Source organism: Moschus berezovskii, chromosome 12, assembly GCF_049115385.1.
Source record: "Moschus berezovskii isolate FMDL1 chromosome 12, NW_MosBer_1.0, whole genome shotgun sequence".
NCBI lineage: Eukaryota > Metazoa > Chordata > Mammalia > Artiodactyla > Moschidae > Moschus > Moschus berezovskii.
In genome coordinates this window covers 8,636,632-8,655,143 of record NC_142471.1, presented here as the reverse complement: position 1 = coordinate 8,655,143, position 18,512 = coordinate 8,636,632, and the positions used below count along the sequence as shown (strand labels likewise).

Sequence of the window (18,512 nt, the reverse complement as noted above, 5' to 3'; positions counted from 1 at the left end):
TCTTAGAGAACAGGGTCCCATTTTGCAAGCAACAGTCAGCACTTCACAGATGTGGCAACCACCTGCCTTCATAGGGTTTAGAGTCGAAGAGAGAAATGAAAACATGAGACTACTTTTCAGGAAAAACAATAGTTCAGTTTAATATATTTTCATATTTTTTTCTATCTTGATTTTTCTCTTACGCTACCGTCATTTTAAGCGTGTCGTTACACATACCATGACTTCGTAAGCTTTGTTTTTCAAGACTTGCCCAAAACACAAATACTCTCCAAAAATAGCAGTAGCTGCAGCCCCTCTTTCTTGGTAAAGAGCAGCGCCTGTGGACCTGTATTTGGTCGACAACAGACCTGTATTTAGCAGCGCCTGTATTTGGTCGCAGGGACCAAATACAAATACTGCCCAATTGGTGCGAAGAAGTAAAATAAATGTGTGTGCAGTGTTCCCACTCTTTCTCTATACACGTTGACATCTTTGACAATTCCTTAACGGAAAATAGTAAATGGCCTGAAATAGTGGTGCTGTATCACCGTGAACCATTAATGCTACTACCTGTGGAGCAACCTATTTAACCCGAGGAAACACCTGAACGGTCCCTTTCACATTCTCCACCCGTTTGTTTCAGTGTCTGATTTCTCTAAACCTCGGGCATCATCAGACCTGTGCAGAAAGTAGACTGGGAACACCCAACCCTTATTCTGGAGTCAAAACACCACTGGAGTAAATACGAAACTAAGTTGCAGCTCTGTCAGTGCAGGGCTTCAAGACAGCTAGGCCTCGAAAATCTTTTGGGGTAGTTTTTTTCTTTCTTTTTCTTTTTAACCAGTTGGTGGTCTCCTGTCTAACCTCTGAGTTCCTGGCTCTTTGCATGAGGAAGACATGGCTTGGCAAGTCTAGGTGGGAAGGAGAGAGCTTAGCACTTGAACTTACGTAATTTCAACCCCAGCCACTGGCAGACATGGGAGAAATCAATTTTCCCCATATAGGTGATAGCTTTCTCAGAACTGGATTTACAGCATCTTTGCATGCATGCTAAGTCACTTCAGTCGCGTCCAACTGTGACCCTATGGACTGTAGCCCACCAAGATTCTCTGTCCATGGGATTCTCCAGGCAAGAATACCAGAGTGGGTTGCTTTGCCCTCCTCCAGGGGATCTTCCCAATCCAGGGATTGAACCCACATCTCTTATGTCTCCTGTATTGGCATACAGGTTCTTTTACCACTAGTGCCCCTGGGAAGCCCGCAATATATTATATGTATATATTTATAAATATGGGCTTCGCTGTGGTTCAGAGAGTAAAGAATTTGCCTGCAATGCGAGAGACCCAGGTTTGTTCTCTGGGTCAGGAAAATCCCGTGGAGAAGGGAAGGGAAACCCACTCTGGTATTCTTGCCTGGAGAATGTATGTGTATACCTATATGGGGAAAAGATTGGCTTCTAAGTGTGACCTCTAAGTTAAATTTGCAGGCTGCTAACCTCACAACAGAATAGGAAAAACAAGAGATCTTTTTAAGAAAATTAGAGATATCAAGGGAACATTTCATGCAAAGATGGGCTCGATAAAGGACAGAAATGGTATGGACCTAACAGAAGCAGAAGATATTAAGAAGAGGTGGCAAGAATACACAGAAGAACTGTACAAAAAAGATCTTCACGACAAAGACAATCATGATGGTGTGATCACTCGCCTGGAGCAGGACATCTTAGAATGTGAAGTCAAGTGGGCCTTAGAGAGCATCACGACAAACAAAGCTAGTGGAGGTGATGGAATTCCAATTGAGCTATTTCAAATCCTGAAAGATGATGCTGTGAAAGTGCTGCACTCAGTATGCCAGCAAATTTGGAAAACTCAGCAGTGGCCATAGGACTGGAAAAGGTCAGTTTTCATTCCAATCCCAAAGAAAGGGAATGCCAAAGTATGCTCAAACTACCGCACAATTGCACTCATCTCACATGCTAGTAAAGTCATACTCAAAATTCTCCAAACTAGGCTTCAGCAATATGTGAATCGTGAATTTCCAGACGTTCAAGCAGGTTTTAGAAAAGGCAGAGGCACCAGAGATCAAATTGCCAACATCCGCTGGATCATGGAGAAAGCATGAGAGTTCCAGGAAAACATCTATTTCTGCTTCATTGACACATGCCAAAGCCTTTGACTGTGTGGATCACAATAAACTGTGGAAAATTCTGAAAGAGATGGGAATACCAGACCACCTGGCCTGCCTCTTGAGAAACCTGTATGCAGGTCAGGAAGCAACAGTTAGAACTGGACATGGAACAACAGACTGGCTCCAAATAGGAAAAGGAGTACGTCAAGGTTGAATATTGTCACCCTGTTTATTTAACTTATATGCAGAGTACATCATGAGGAATGCTGGGCTGGAAGAAGCACAAGCTGGAATCAAGATTGCCGGGAGAAATATCAATAACCTCAGATACGCAGATGACACCACCCTTATGGCAGAAAGTGAAGAGGAACTCAAAGGCCTCTTGATGAAAGTGAAAGAGGAGAGTGAAAAGGTTGGCTTGAAACTCAACATTCAGAAAACAAAGATCATGGCATCTGGTCCCATCACTTCATGGGAAATAGATGGAAAAACAGTGGAAACAGTGTCCGACTTTATTTTTGGGGGCTCCAAAATCATTGCGGATGCTGATTGCAGCCATGAAATTAAAAGACTCTTACTCCTTGGAAGGAAAGTTATGACCAACCTAGATAGCATATTAAAAAGCAGAGACATTACTTTGCCAACCAAGGTCCATCTAGTCAGGGCTATGGTTTTTCCCGTGGTCATGTATGGATGTGAGAGCTGGACTGTGAAGAAAGCTGATCGCTGAAGAATTGATGCTTTTGAACTGTGGTGTTGGAGAAGACTCTTGAGAGTCCCTTGGACTGCAAGGAGATCCAACCAGTCCATTCTAAAGGAGATCAATCCTGGGTGTTCATTGGAAGGACTGATGCTAAAGCTGAAACTGCAATACTTTGGCCACCTCATGCGACGAGTTGACTCACTGGAAAAGAGTCTGATGCTAGGAGGGATTGGGGGTGGGAGGAGACGGGGACAACAGAGAATGGGATGGCTGGATGGCATCGCCGACTCGATGGACATGAGTTTGGGTGAACTCCGGGAGTTGGTGATGGACAGGGAGGCCTGGCGTGCTGTGGTTCATGGGGTCGCAGAGAGTCGGACACAACAAAGCGACTGAACTGAACTGAACTGAACTGAACCTCAACATGAGTTTGAGTGAACTCCGGGAGTTGGTGATGGACGGGGAGACCTGGCGTGCTGTGATTCGTGGGGTTGCAAAGAGTCGGACACGACTGAGCGACTGAACTGAACTGAACCTCAACATGGCAGATCATCCTTTCTCTTCCAGGAGGAGAAGGGACAGCAATTTGCTTAGATTCTTGAGTTTGATTGGAGATTGAGTGTACTTTTCCTCATGATCTATTCTCAGGCAAGAGTGTTACAACATCAGAGCATGGATCCAATTACCACACCGTCACCCTTCCTCTTCCTACCTTTCAGCATCACTGTACATGACTTAAAGGAAATAGACCCTTGAAAAGAGATGAAGGGCCTGTGATCTCTGGTACCAAGAATGTATTGGAAACCTTAGGAAAGTCATGAATGTGGGCAGCTGAACCTTACCTGCCCAAGACTGTTTGCGCCACTGCTACTGTTCTCACTCTCCTGTTTCAATTACAGCCGAGTTGTAGTCTTTGGCCGGGGTAGGCTGCAGAATATGACACAGGGGAGAGTCTGTGATTGGCTTGTTAGACATGAGCCTTGAGGGACCTTGGCTTTGTCTTTTTGACTGACTATTCTGGACCTTGTGACACAGTCTACCAACTCCCAGGGTGCTTTTAGCTGCTAGAATGAACGACTCTTAGCATCAGGATGGCTTTAGTCGGCATTCTCTGGGCTGTTTCATCCAGCACAGGCAAGACCACTGTGGGCCTACCAGATTCTACTGTAACACACACAGCCAGGAGCTCACTACCTTCCTTCCCCACCAAACCCGTCCCCAGGATCAGCTTCACAGGCGAGCAACCTGTAGAGTTGCACAGGAACCACACTCGGAAGGGCCCTGCAGGGGTCCAGTGGTTAAGACTTTGCCTTCCAATGCAGGGGGTGCAGGTGTGATCTCCGGCTAGGGAGCCAAGATCCCACATGCCTCAAGGCCTAAAAACAAAGACATAAAACAGAAGCAATATTGTGGCAAATTCAGTAAAGGTTTAAAAGATGGTGCACATTAAAAAAAGAAAATCTTGAGAAAAAAAAAAGAAGGTCCCTGCTCTTGCTGTCTTGAAATTCTCCGGTTTTCACCAAGGAGACCCTGAATTCTTATTTCACACTGGCCACAAAGCATGCAGCCATTCTGCCAGGACATGTAAGCTTCTCTCACCCACCAGCCACACATGGCACATTCGCACACAGCAAGTACCTGGAACCTTCTGCCTTGGATCCTGCTCTGCTCCAGGCTTGAATTGGCTTCCAGCTCTGGACTTTCCTACCTGGTTTCAGGGCTGCTTTGACTTGACCTGCCTTGACCCCCTGGGACTTGAAATTTGAACCTGACTTTCTCTGACACTTCAAGGTCAAACACTCCAGAGGTTATAGCCTCTGTTCACCTCTTAGTTTTTTTTTTTTTTTCACTTGAATGAAAAGCGAAAGGGAAAGTCACTCCGTTATTTCTGACTCTGCGACCCCAATAGACACAGTCAATGGAATTCTCCAGGCCAGAATACTGGAGTGGGCAGACTTTCCCTTCTCTAGAGGATCTTCCCAACCCAGGGATTGAACCCAGGTCTTTCACATTGCAGGTAGATTCTTTACCAGCTGAGCCACAAGGGAAGTCCAAGAATATTGGAGTGAGTAGCCTATCCCTTCTCCAGCGGATCTTCCTGATCCAGGAATCAAACTGAGGTCTCTTGCATTGCAGGCGGATTCTTTACCAACTGAGCTCTGAGGGAAGCCCAATATCTTAAGTCACTTGAATGACTTAGGATAAATTCACTACCCAACTCAGCTCTGCTCCCCTAGATATCAGTCAGCTATTTCTATTTATTGAGAAATGTTTTGGACTTTAATAACCTTTTTATTGAGCCCCAAGTCTACTTGCCTGTCACTCCGACATGTCAGTAGCATGTTCATTTCCTTATGAGGAACTAGCCTTGGGACCTCACCATGCACTTAATGTTTGTGTTCTGATGCTACATGTTAGTACACATGATAGATTGCTAGTGATTGAGTCAGCAAGTCAATTAACGCCAAAAGAATTTATTTGAATTAAGCATGTCTGTTGTATCTGACAATACTAGACACTCCTTCCCCTTGACTAAAATTTCAGAATGTGTCTTCCAGTCACTGTTTACACATCCCTACACAGTGAGCCCAGGCTTCCCAGGTGGCACTAGTAGTAAAGAACCTGCCTGACAATGCAGGAGATGTAAAGACATGGGGGTTTGATCCCTGAGTCGTGAAGATCCCCTCGAAGAGGCCATGGCAACCCACTCTAGCATTCTTGCCTGGAGAATCCCACTGGACAGAAGTGCCTGGCAGACTATAGTTTATAATGTCACATAGAGTCAAACACAACTGAAGCGATTTAGCAGGCATGCATGCATGCACACAATGAGACCCACCTCAGACTCCTAGGTCAACATTCCCCTTGACACTATCCACAAATATCCAGTCTCCCCATTCACCTGCCTCGGGTCTCTCAGATCCCCACTCAGATGGGCGTGCTCACAGTTCCCTATCAGACCCTCTTCTCTGAGCCCATGACGCCTCCCAAGTAGCCACCAGGCCTGGAATGTCATTTCACGGTGACAAAAGTCTTCCTAAACACCTTTCACTGGGTTCTGCTTTTATACCCCTCACACTAGCATCCCCATGCCCTGAATTTCTCCAACTCAGGCCTAGCAATGTTTGTTTTTCCTCATGTGCTGGGTGCAGCCCCCACTTACCCCAGCAGCACTCTCATGGTCTACCCAGACCTGTCCATGACTCCTTTGTAGCATGGCCCTTCAGCTGAGCCAGGTGTGTCTGCAAGTGTGTGCATACATGTACATGCGTGCACTTAGCACACTGAAGCGGCTTCACACACAGGCATAAGCTTTGGTATGTAAGTAAGAATTAGTTGCTCAGTCGTGTCCAACTCTTTGCGACCCTATGGAGTGTAGCCTGCCAGGCGCCTCTGTCCATGGGATTCTCCAGGCAAGAACGCTGGAGTGGGTGGCCATGCCATTCTCCCCTATGGCAGCTCTGAATCAGAGGCTGTAGGAGAGGGACCCTGGAATCTGGATAGTTCAAAAGTTTCCCAGGCTGAGCCAACGTTGGGAGCCACTGCCCTCACAGGAGGCCACCCTCTCCCAGAAGTAAACCTCGTAAATGGACCTTAAATGGGAGTCTGGTCCTTTAGGGTAGGAAGGTCTGACATTTTCGACTTTATAGCTGGAATAACCAAGGCCTTGGAGACTATATGACTTGTCCAAGAGATGGAATGGGGCAAGGACTCTGAATTTGCCTCCTGGGGGCATCTCTTTCCACTGTCCACGGTACTGTTCACACCTCTGTGTGTGTGTGTTTGTGTGTGTGTTGGGGGGGGGGCAAGCTCTCTGAGCCTGTGCTTGCTGCACAGCATTCTAGCTTACAACCCTGGCACGGACTTGAGCACATGGTCAGGTCCAGACTCTACCTGCTGGAAATGCCTCTGAAACGCCTGCCTCCATCCCCCACACTCCTCCTCTGTGCTCCTCTGGTCTTTGCACAGAGCCGTCAGAGAACTGCCCTGTGTTTCTGCTCACATCTGTCCCCACTACACTCCAGACTCCTTGAGTTGGTCATGCACGCTCTGATTAGGTATTGACAGACCTGGGTTTAATTCTCAGTTTGGCTGGTGTATCAGTTGACTGCAGCTGCCGTGCAAAGGACCACAGCCTGGCTGACTTAAGACAGTAGAAACATACTGTCTCACCGTTCTGAGGGTTGGAAGTCCAAGATCAAGAAGTTTTCAGGGTCAGCTCCTTCTAGGTTGTGCGGGAGAATCTATCTCAGTTCTATCCCTCAGCTTTTGGTGGGTGGCAATCCAGTGTTCTTTCTCACCCTGATCTCTGCCTTCATCTTCCTATGAAGTTCTCCCCGTGTGGGCGTCTGTGTCTTAATTTCCCACTTTATAAGATCCTAATGACCTCATTTTAACTTGATTGCCTCTATAAAGATCTTATCTCCAAATAATATCACCTTCTAAGCTACGGGGGGTTAGGACACCAACATAACCTTTCATGGGGACACAATTTAGCCCATCACTGATTTCATGACTTTGAGCAAGTAGCTGAGACCCACAGAATCTTGGTTTCTTCATCTGTGAAATCAGGATTTAAAAAATACCTACTTCGCAGGCTTTTTCTTAATTACTATTATCAGATTAGATAAGGGATTTAGTTTTGTTTTCAAAGCAAGGTACAAAACAGTGAGTTTAGTTGCTATAATCTGGGTTAAAAGAGGTGGGGCAGCCCTCTATATTCTGTGTGTGTGTGTGTGTGTGTAGGGGGTTGGTGGGTGGGTGTGACACATGCGTGCCATAGATTGACTATCTAAACCATCAGACCATCAGAGCCTAAGGCAAGCTCCAACAGAAACCACATATCAAGTAAACATGATGACTTCCAATTTTTCACTCAAATGTAAGGCCATATCAACACTAAAAATCAAGAACTAGGCACTTTTGGTGCTGTTAAATCAGCTTTATCATTTTGTTTACAGTTGGCAGCAGGTTCCCCAAACTTCCTGATCAGACCTTCCGAGAGCACAGAGCTTCTGAGAGAGTGGGTTCTGGTTGGTCTGGTCAGGACTGAAGGATCTGTTTCCCCAACCCCTCAGCTTGCCTCATGGGACCAACCCAGGAATCCCAGCAAAGCAGATGAGGGCTCCTCTCAGCACGGCGGGCCTGACTTCTCATGTCCTGCTGCTGACTGGCCAGGTGTGAGTCCAGGAACCTGGGGGTTCAGTTCCCTCAACTCCAACCTCGTGCCTGATTTTGAGTTGAGATCCCACGATCCTTTCCAGCTCTAAAATGCCATCCCTTGTCTTGTCTGTTCAGACTTGTCTGGATTATCGTATGCTCCTTGAATACCCCCGGCATCTTTTTCTATGCATCTTCCCACCAGCTGGCCCGGTCAGTGTTCTGTGCTCAGTGGGTGTCCAGCCAAGCTGACCTGCTGATGGGCCAGAATTGAATGAGAAGAGCACTGGGGAGCCAGCGCAGGGGAGAAAACTTTCAGTGAAGCCTCTCCCTACTCAAAGATCTTATTCTGCCCCTCAGAGAAAGCTGTGGACCAGTTGGGCAGGTTTGTTTCAAGCTCACCTTTCCACACTTGGTGAATCACTGTTGCGAAAGATGGTTGGTTATTTAAATGTCTTCTGCAGACTCACTATTCTATGATGAGCCAATTGTTTTGATTTTGTTTTGTTTCATCAGATGAAAGTATTACCCTTCTCTGCTGGTGGGAATGCAACCTGGTGCAGCTGCTTTGGAAAAACATTTGGTAGTTTCTTAAAATTCTAGGTGTACACCCCAGAGAAATGAAAGCATGTCTACACAGACACTTGTGCCTGAATGTTTATAGCAGCATTATTCATAATAGGCAAGAGGTGGAAACCACCCAAATGCCCATCTGTAGATGACTAGATAAACAAATTGTGACATATCCACACAATGGAATACTATTCAATCATAGAAAGGAATGAAGTGCTGTTACACGCAGCGGCTTGGATGAACCTTGAAAACAGAATGTTAAGTGAAAGATACCAGACCAGAGGGTCCTGTATTCAATATGGGTCCCCCAATTTTTGGCACCAGGGACCAGTCCATTAGAAGATAATTTTTCCCTGGATCAGGGGTGGGAATGGTTTCAGGATAATTCAAGCACATTACATTTGCTGTGTGTAAGCCTTATTTCTATTATTATTACATCAGCTCTACCGCAGATCATCAAGCATTAGATCTCAGAGTTCAGGGATCCCTGCAATATTGTATGCTTCCTTTTATATGAAATGTCCAGAATAAGCAAATCTATAAAGATAGAAAGCATATTAGTGGCTGCTGCCAGGGCCTTGGAGAAGTGGAAACAAGAATGACCCCTTCCTCCCTGTGGGGTCCTCGGGGTGATGAAAAGGTTTGAAACCAGAGAGAGATGATGGTTGCACAGTTCTGAATACATGAAATGCCGCTGGGTCAGATCCTTTAAAATGGTCCATTGTGTGTTATGTGAATTTCACATCCCTGTAAACCCAGAGGAAAGGGTAAAAGAAAGTGGTGGAGGGAAGAGAGGAAGAATGGGAACAAGACGGAGGGAGGCGATATGATTACGCCTGACACGAATTTCCTCAGTTCAAAGGAAAATGTGACCCTGCGTCAGTGAACCAGAACAGGGTATTAGTCTGATTGCAGTGACCACAGATCTCCTCTCAGGGCTGGAAGTGTTGTCATTTCCTGCAGCCTGGAGCAGCGTTTGGTACTGTGAGTCACAAGATGCTGTGGTCAGTGTGAAGTCCTCTCCAGCACAGAGGATTCTGCTCTGACTCTGAGCCACACAAGCTGCTTCCAACTCGGGCGTCTGGTCCCTCACCTTGGGGCTCAGTGGGAACTTGGGGGACCCAGGACAGTGTGAGCCCTTCTGGGCTGCAGAGTCACCAGCCCACAGGTAGAGACCCCTTTGTGTCAGCTCTTAACTGGGTAAGACCTGCTTTTCCTAGTGCCTGGCAGGGCAAAGATTGGGATTAAAACAAACAAACAAACAAACAACCTTGGTGGGGATTCGAACTGAACAACAGGCAAGACATGCTGGTGGTCAGTCTGGAGATCGCTTTGGAATGGTCTCGGTGTAACCTCTTTGCCTGCCGGTCTTTGTAGCCCTCATGTCATTTCCCTTTCAGATGAGTTTGGATGGAAGTCTCAGGTGAACTTGACCATATAACAAGGCCAGTTCAGGATGAAGATGGAGTTCTGCAGAATTTATGAACTCAGCAGTCACACCCTCGCAGGATGTCTGAATGACAGACCTTGGCAGCTAGCCTTGATTTCTGCCAGCAGGTCTACACTTCTGGGGGCTGGTATCTACTGGTGGGCATGCGCAAACAGCAAGGCCGTACTACATAGCACAAGAAACTATATTCAATACCTTGTGATGAACTATAATGGAAAAGAATACAAAAATAATGTGTATATATATATATGTATATATATATATAACTGAGTCACTTTGCTGTACAGCAGAAGTTAACACAACATTGTAAATCAACTATATGTCAATAAAATTGAAAAAAGAAAAGAGGCATCATGACTCCCAGCCTAGGCTTTGCCACAGTCAGGGTGAGGGTCTCGTGGTGTGTTCTAGGCTTCCCTAAGGACACATGCTGTCTTAGGAGGCTGAGCCTGGGAAGATCCAGGACTCCTCTAGGACAGCCAGTCAGTCAGTTCCCTCCAGCAGTTCAGGCAGTGATTTGTAGTTCAAGATCTGCGCTCAGACTGGAACAGAGAAGAACTTTTGTATTCTGTTACAAGGTAATTACAAGGTAATCACTAAAGGGATGTTGCCAATAAGCTTAAATTATATACAATCACCCATCTCTGGGAAGCCTGCTTCCCAGGTAATGAGCATTAAGATAAAATACCTTTATTTATCTCACAAGAAACAACTTGACCAAGCCCACCTGTGAATGACTACAGGGAGGCAGAAATTAACACATTCCCTCCAGAGGCAGACAAGAACCAGGAAATGTTTGACTTTATTCCCTCTCCTTTTAGTATAAAAGGAGCCTGAATTCTAACCCAGGCAAGATGTTTCTTTGGGACGAGTCTACCATCTTCTCCATCTGCCGACTTTCTGAATAAAGTCTCTGTTCCTTGTCCCAACAACTCATCTCTCAATTTATCAGCCTGTCATAAGGCAAGCAGTATGAGCTTGGACTCAGAAACAGAAAGATGACCTTCTCAGCTTCACAGCCCCCTGGTAGGCCCCTGCTGCAGGCTCCTCCTCGGTGGGAAGGATGGGGGTGGTCTTTGAAGGGATGATCACCCTTTAGAAGTCCTCACTGCCCTGAGCCTGTTCTGATGTAAAATGCACAGTTCCCTCAGATTCCTGTTGTGATGGCTATTTTCTTATTTGAGTTTTTGAACAAATGATTTCATTGTTCTCCAACCTGTGACTTTCAGTAAAGCACCCAGTCTTTTAATCCGATCATTAAAATCAAAACGTAAAATTTGGTTTTCATTTAAAATTTTAAACGAAATTTCATTGAGTATGGAAAAGTATTCACATTTACTTTTATAAAAGTACAGCACAGTTGTGAGACTGTAGCCCTGACTCGCTCCCCCCACTGCACTCCCCCCACACATAACCCTGTCTGAATACCACCCTGGTGCTCCAGTAATGGAATCTGTGCCAGGTCATGTCTCCGGGGCTGGAGCTTATGGTCACCCCATCACATGGTGTGGCAACTCATGCTTCTTAATCAGAGCATCAGATGACTTAGTGCAGCCGTGCTCTTATTTTTACAAAGCTTCTCTGCAGCCAGGCCTGCTCTTAGATCGCGGGCCTTTCCTTGGCACCACTTCAACAACTCAACTAATTTCCTGTGCCAAGGGCCCTTTCTCCAAGATTTCTTCTCACATGAGCCACCCCATTAGAGCCCAGATTGACTTCAGGGCATTCACTGGAGGGGAGGGGCCATTCCACTGGTTGGGCTGCTGTGAAAAGAGACAGAGTGAAGACTGGGTTTGACTTCTGCTTTTGCCCCCTGGCATCTGTGTGACTTTGAAAAAGTTACTTAACTTCTCTGGGCTTCCCATTTCTACCTTTGTGAAACAGGACTTACAAACAGGAGGCAAAGAGAGAAAAGATCTCAGTCCCCAGAGGGAGACAGAGATGCATTTAAACCCTACCTCTGGGCCTTGCCCAGATTGTGACCCTGGCGATTCCCTGACCTACCAAAGCCCCAGATGTTGGGTGTTGTGAATGAGAGAGACCCCACCTGCCTCTGGAAGTCTTTTGAAAAAGTAAAAGATAAAATGTATGTGTCGTGCCTGGCATGAGTTTAGGCACCAAAGAAATGTTTTGTTTTTACTATAAAAGAAAGGTCAAACATGCCAAATATCTACCTTCATAGACTTTGAAAGGATTAAATTCACAATATATATGAAAATATGCTGTAAACTTTAAAGAATCTAAAATGTCATTATCATTATTGTAATCTATTTTTTCTCTCAGGCCTATCAAACTGTGAAAAGTTTGGAAAAAACCAGTACAATAAACATCTGAAGATTCTTTCCCTAGATTCACCAGTTGTTAGTATTTGCACCCTTCCTCTGTATATCTGTATCTATTTCTATCTCTATTTATCAACAGCACCACTGTCAAACCATTTAAAAGTAAGTTGCAAATATTATACTTGACACTCAGTTACTTTAGCATTTATCGCCTAAGAATAGCATCATTCTTTCAGCGGTAAAGAATCCGCCTACAATGCCGAGACACAGGAGACACAAGTTGGATCCCTGGATTGAGAAGATCCCCTGGAGGAGGGCGTGGCAATCCAGTCTAGTATTCTTGCTTGGGAGATCCCATGGACGGAGGAGCCTGGCTGGCTAATCCATAGGGTAGCAAAAAGCCAGACACAACTGAGCGACTGAACACACACATACACTTTATGAAACTAACCACTATTTTTACCAAGAACTTTACCATACGTATAATAATAGTATCTTATATGCAGTTGACACTTTCTCCAATTAGACATGCAGTTCAGATACAGGATCCCACATTTCATTTGGTGACTGTCTCCTTAGTCATCTTTATTTTCTTTTATTTTGATGTGGATCATTTTTAAAGTCTTTTTGAGTTTGTTACAATATTGCTTCTGTTTTATGTTTCAATTTTTGGCCACGAGGCATGTGGTATGTGGGATCTTACTTCCCTGACCAGAGATCGAACCCGCACTCTCTGCACTGCAAAGCAAAGTCTTAACCCCTGGACCCCCAGCCTTCTTTACTCTAGAGCTGTGCCATTCAATACAGAAGTCCCCAGTTGTATGTGACTGTTTTTTTTTTTTTAATCTTTTTTGGAGTGTAGTTGATTTATAATGTGTTAGCTTCCGGTGGAGAGCACAGTGATTCAGTTACACATATACAACATCCACTCTTTATTTTTGTTAGATTATTTTCCTAAACAGGCTGTTACAAAGTATTGAATGGAGTTCTCTGTGCTATACAGCAGGTTCTTATTAGTTACCTGTTTTATATACAGTGGGGTATATATGTCAGAAAAATGTGGAATACTTCACAAATTTGCATGTCATCCTTCCACAGGGGCCATGCTAATCTTCTCTGTATCATTCCAGTTTTAGTCTATGCACTGCCAAAGCAAGCACTGTATATGGCTCTTGAGCCCTTGAAATATGGCTGGCCCAAATTGAGTGTACTCAAGACTTAGTGCACACACAAAAAAATGTACATTATTTCATCAGTAATTCTGTATATTGATTGCATACTGAAATAATAATACATTGAATGTATTGGGCTAAAAATACATTATTAAAATTAGTTTTACCTGTGGCTATTTAAAAACTTTAAGTTGCATATATAGCTCATGTTACATTTCTGTTGAACAGCACAGTTCTAGAATATTTCTCTCTTGTCTTTTAGTTTTTTTCCTCTTGTGACACTGACATTTTTTTTTCCAATTTTATTTATTTATTTTTTTCAAGTTGAACAGACTAAATTTCTTTAAACAAACTTACTTATACTCCAGAGTCCTTTAAAAACTTAATAGCATTTATACATTGAAGGTATTTGATTTTCTTGTAACTAGCACTTCAAATGCAACAAGCATTTGAAGCAACAAGCATTTGACCCAACAAGTAAAACTTTCTACAGTTCATAACTTTTATAAATAAAATAAATTAAATGTACAGTGAATAAGTTCTCTGAAATATTTCAATATTTCTGCAGGTTTAGTAACATCGTAAAATACATTTCAACTAAAATTCACAAATCTAAAAACCTGTTAGGCATTTTTAGGCATTTTAAGATGGAAATGAAGACCAATGTTACATCGTAATATGCCAATTACAAATAGTACTTCAAATAGCAAATACTACAGTTTGTCCCAAACTTTAAAAACTATTCATGAACTCAACACTGAACTATTGATGGCTATGAGAATTGTTTCCTAGCCTTTTTGAAAATTTCAACCCATTTACGTTTAAGGTAATTATTGATAAGTACGATCCCGTAGCCATTTTCTTTATTGCTTTGGGTTCAAGTTTATACACTCTTTCTGTGTATCCTGTCTATAGAAGATCCTTTAGCATTTGTGGAGAGCTGGTTTGGTGATGCTGAATTCCCTCAGTTTTTGCTTGTCTGTAAAGCTTTTGATTTCTCCTTCATATTTGAATGAGATCCTTGCTGGGTATAGTAATCTGGGCTGTAGGGTATTTTCTTTCATCACTTTAAGTATGTCTTGCCACTCCCTTCTGGCCTGAAGAGTTTCTGTTGAAAGATCAGCTGTTATCCTTATGGGAATCCCCTTATGTGTTATTTGCTGCTTTTCCCTTGCTGCTTTTAATATTTGTTCTTTGTGTTTGATCTTTGTTAATTTGATTAATATGTGTCTTGGAGTATTTCGCCTTGGGTTTATCCTGTTGGGGACTCTCTGGGTTTCTTGGACTTGGGTGATTATTTCTTTCCCCATTTTAGGGAAGTTTTCAACTATTATCTCCTCAAGTATTCTCTCATGGTCTTTCTTTTTGTCTTCTTCTTCTGGGACTCCTATGATTCGAATGTTGGAGCGTTTAACATTGTCCCAGAGGTCTCTAATATTGTCCTCATTTCTTTTGTTTTTCTTTTTTCCTCTCTGTTTCATTTATTTCTACAATTCTATCTTCTAGTTCGCTTATCCTGTCTTCTGCCTCTGTTATTCTACTGTTTGTTCCCTCCAGAGTGTTTCTGATCTCATCTATTGCATTATTCATTGTATATTGACTCTTTTTTATTTCTTCTAAGTCCTTATTAAATCTTTCTTCCGTCTTCTCAATCCTTTTCTCCAGGTTATTTATCTGTAACTCCATTTTGCTTTCAAGATTTTGAATCATTTTCACCATCAAAATTTGAAATTCTTTATCAGGTAGATTCCCTATATCTTCTTCTTTTGTTTGTGTTGGTGGGCAATTATCTTGTTCCTTTACTTGCTGGGTATTTCTCTGCCTCTTCATCTTGCTTATATTGCTTTGCTTGGGGTGGCCTTTCCCTCTTCTTGCAGTTTGTGGAGTTCTCTTTATTACGTAGTTTCTTCGCTGTGTGTGGGGTCGAACAGGTGACTTGTCCGGGTTCCCTGGTTAGGGAAGCATGTGTCGGTGTTCTGGTGGGTGGAGCTGGATTTCTTCTCTCTCCTTTAGAAGACAATGGGCTGCTTTTCTGGGAGCCTGATGTCCTCTGCCAGTATTCAGAAGTTGTTTTGTGGACTTTACTCCGCGTTCAAATGTTCTTTTGATGAATTTGTGGGGGAGAAAGTGGTCTTGCCATCTTATCCCTCCACCATCTTGTTCCTTCCTCCCCAGAACACTGGATTCTTATATTCCACTTGGTCGTGGAGTATCTCTTCCCAGCTGCTCCAGCAAGGCGCAGCCGCTGTACCTTACCTTGGAGGAGGGGTATCTCCTCAAGGCCGCGTCTCCTGCTTTGAATGTAGATCAGCTCCTCTCGGCCCTCCGGTGCCCAAGCAGCCACCGCCTCCTGAACGTGGTACAGCTCCTCTCGGCCACCGCCCTAACCCTGGGCGCGGGGTAGCTCCTCTCAGCCACGATTCTGCACGTGGTCGGTTGCGCTGGAGCCGGGCGTCTCGACACTGACATTTTTGTTGTTGTTGCTGGTGCACTGTGTGACTTGCAGGATCTTATTTCCCCAACCAGGGATCGAATGTGGGCCCCAGCAGTGGAAACTTAGAGTCCTGACTGCTGGACCACCAGGGAATTCCCAGACATGAACATTTTCGAAGAGTCCAAGCCAGTTGTCTTGTTGAAGGCCCTACAGTCTGAATTTGTTTCGTTTTGAATAGATCTGGCTTAATCTTTCTGACAAGGATATGACCTGGGTGGTACTGGTAGTTTACAAGACATCGTGTCTGGAGGCTCACAGTGTCTCGTGGCTGGGATTGCAAAGTCTGATCGCTTGGTTATGGTGGCATCTGCAGATCTCTAATATAAGGGCCCCCCACCCTTGTAATCAATAAACAACCTCAGGGGTGATCCTCTGAGAACATGTGCACTCCTTCTCCACCATGCTTTATCCAATGGAGTCAGCATCTAGTGATGATGTTTGTCTCTATCAAAAATCACACCAAACAAACTGTCTTAACTTTTTAACTCAGTGCTCAAATAATTTCCTGTCATTTATCCTAGGACAGTGTGGACAATTCACTGACTTACAAATCTCACCCATCACTGGTTGCATAGCTTTCCCTTGCGTAGAATCCAGCTCGTATTTGTGCTCGTGTCCAGTCGCTCAGTCGTGTCCGATGCTTTGTGACCCCATGGACTGTAGCCTGCCAGGCTTCTCTGTCCATGGGATTCACCTGGCAAGAATACTAGAATGGGTTGCCATTTCCTCCCCTAGGGGGTCTTCCTGACCCAGGAATTGAATCTGAGACTCCTGTGTCTCCTGCATTGGCAGATGGATTCTTTACCACTGAACCACCTGGGAAGCCCTAGAATTGGGAATACAACATATTTTATATCATCTTTATCATCGTTATTTAGTCCTGTTTCTTTCTATTAAAAATATTGATTCCGTGAACATCCTTTTAAATGGCAGATGCAAACATTTCCTTCTTTGAGACATATTCCTGGAAGTGGTATTGCTGAGTTTTATGTTTACTGAAATTTTTGACACATGTAGTCAGATGGCCCTCCAGAAATATTGCACTGTTCACACCTTCAGTGAATCATCCAGGATGCTTTCAAAGCTGCAAAGGAACAACAATCCCAACACAACTGGCTTTAAGAGTAAAGACATTTATCTTCTCACACAAACCAGAACTCCATTTGAAAGGTACAATATACACTGTTTTTACTCAACTTCATATTTTCGAAAGACACTGGTTGGGAATCACCAAACAAACTGCATGTTGACAGTTTGGAAAATAATGGCTTGAAATAGTTGGATTCCATTCTAGAGCTGGGGACAGGAGGCTACCTGAGCAAATTCTGACTTAGGAATGGAGTAGCAGAGATCCATCATCTAATCTACAAGGGCTAGCAAATCACACTGTTCTCAGGCCCTCCCCTCCCTGGACATCACTCAGCTTCCTACTCCTTGCCAATCTAACAAGTGAATAATCTCTTAAAATTTCATCTGTGAAACATGTCATGGGCAAGCAGTATTATATAGTATAGTATTATGAAAGACCCACCTGGATTCATAGTCTGAAAGCACCACTTATCAGCTGTGTGACCTGGAGCAAGTTATTTAAACTCTGTGCCTCTGGCTCCTCACCTCTAAAATAAAAACGACAATATCTACCTTATAGTCTTGCTATGAGAATGAAAAGATATAATTTGTGTAAAATGCTTAGCACAGTAAGTGCATTTCAAAAAGCAACTGCTTTATCATGTGCAGATTTCTGTTGCTCTGTATGTGTGTGTTGAGTTGCTTCAGTCATGTGTGACTCTTTGTGACCCTATGGGCTGTAGCCCGCCAGGCTCTTCTGTCCATGAGATTCTCCAGGCAAGAATACTGGAGTGCACTGCCATTTCCTTCTGTGGGGTATCTTTCCGACCCAGGGATCGAACCTGTATCTCTTCTGCCTCCTGCATTGGCAGGTGGGTTCTTTACCACTAGCACCACCTGGGAAGCTCCTTCAGTTGCTCTATCGGGTTGCAGTAGAATCAGGACTTGAACCCACCACACAAGGGAGAAGAAGTCAGCTGGCACTTAATCTGTGCTGGCCGGACTGCATCCTGGTTTTCTGACCCCACAGCTCATGACGCCGATGGAAGGGAAGGATTGCTTGTGGGGCACCGTGGACAAAACCCTGGATGCTCTGAGAAAAATACGATGATGACTCTGTCTTCTCAGTTCAGTTCAGTCGCTCAGTCGTGTCCGACTCTCTGCGACCCCATGAATCGCAGCACGCCAGGCCTCCCTGTCCATCACCAACTCCCGGAGTTCACTCAAACTCATGTCCATAGAGTTGGTGATGCCATCCAGCCATCTCATTCTCTGTCATCCCCTTCTCCTCCTGCCCCCAATCCCTCCCAGCATCAGAGTCTTTTCCAGTGAGTCAACTCGTCACGTGAGGTGGCCAAAGTATTGGAGTTTCAGCTTTAGCATCAGTCCTTCCAATGAACACCCAGGATTGATCTCCTTTAGAATGGACTGGTTGGATCTCCTTGCAGTCCAAGGGACTGTCAAGAGTCTTCTCCAACACCACAGTTCAAAAGCATCAATTCTC

At 44.3% G+C, this 18,512-nt stretch overlaps 1 non-coding gene across 1 annotated transcript; it reads right to left on the bottom strand.

Moving 5' to 3' along the window:
• Positions 1 to 13,327: 13,327 nt before the first annotated feature.
• LOC129556091 (U6 spliceosomal RNA) lies at positions 13,328 to 13,434 on the bottom strand. The gene has a single exon (XR_008685924.2). It is a non-coding gene; the product is annotated as a U6 spliceosomal RNA (small nuclear RNA).
• Positions 13,435 to 18,512: the final 5,078 nt, after the last annotated feature.